Source organism: Macaca fascicularis, chromosome 1, assembly GCF_037993035.2.
Source record: "Macaca fascicularis isolate 582-1 chromosome 1, T2T-MFA8v1.1".
NCBI lineage: Eukaryota > Metazoa > Chordata > Mammalia > Primates > Cercopithecidae > Macaca > Macaca fascicularis.
This window is the reverse complement of record NC_088375.1, coordinates 14,541,393-14,542,068: the sequence shown is the minus strand read 5'-3', so window position 1 is coordinate 14,542,068 and position 676 is coordinate 14,541,393. Positions and strand designations below refer to the sequence as shown.

Genomic DNA, 676 nt, shown 5'->3' with positions numbered 1-676 from the left:
AAAAAAAAAAAAGAATACTGTCAGAGGAACTCTATCCACAGAAGACCTGAGTGGGAAGACTGTGTGAGAGGAAGAGCAGGTGAGGTTAAGTCACCCTCCCAGAACTCTGATGCTTCCTGCTTTGGGATAAATAATAAGACCTCACATATATTAAATCACAGACTCAAGGAGACTTTGCACATTGCGTCATTTAACCCTCACAATGAATTTAAGAAACAGGTACTATTATTATTCCCATCCTACAGATGAGGAGACAGGTTTAGAGACATCAAAGAACTTATCCATTGTCAGGTGGGATAATCCTTACCTCTGTTTGGAGGACAGTATTAGGACATGATGATTGGAGTCACATGATATGATTAATATCTGCTGCATAATCAGGACTCACAACACCCTGATTGCTCCTATCTGATTCTTCCTGACAATCTCTTAAAGAACAAAACGTATTTCCAAGGACACACAGCTAGCTATGGTGGAGCTGGGATTTGAAGGCAGTCCTGCCTTTAACCATGACACTGTCCTATGTCCACTTAGAATCTTTCAAAAAAGAAAAGAACTGCTGCTAACATGCTCCTAAGAGCACCCAAGGAGCTGCTAAGTGAGTCTTGCCCTCCCCCTACCGCCCTCTGTCTCCTCCCATGCCAGAAGATGGAAGACCACAGTGACTGATCAGATG

At 42.9% G+C, this 676-nt stretch overlaps 1 non-coding gene across 1 annotated transcript; it reads left to right on the top strand.

The window, feature by feature from the left end:
• The first annotated feature begins 284 nt into the window (after positions 1 to 284).
• LOC123571074 (U8 small nucleolar RNA) lies at positions 285 to 413 on the top strand. Its single transcript, XR_006695246.1, has one exon. It is a non-coding gene; the product is annotated as a U8 small nucleolar RNA (small nucleolar RNA).
• The last annotated feature ends 263 nt before the right edge of the window (positions 414 to 676 follow it).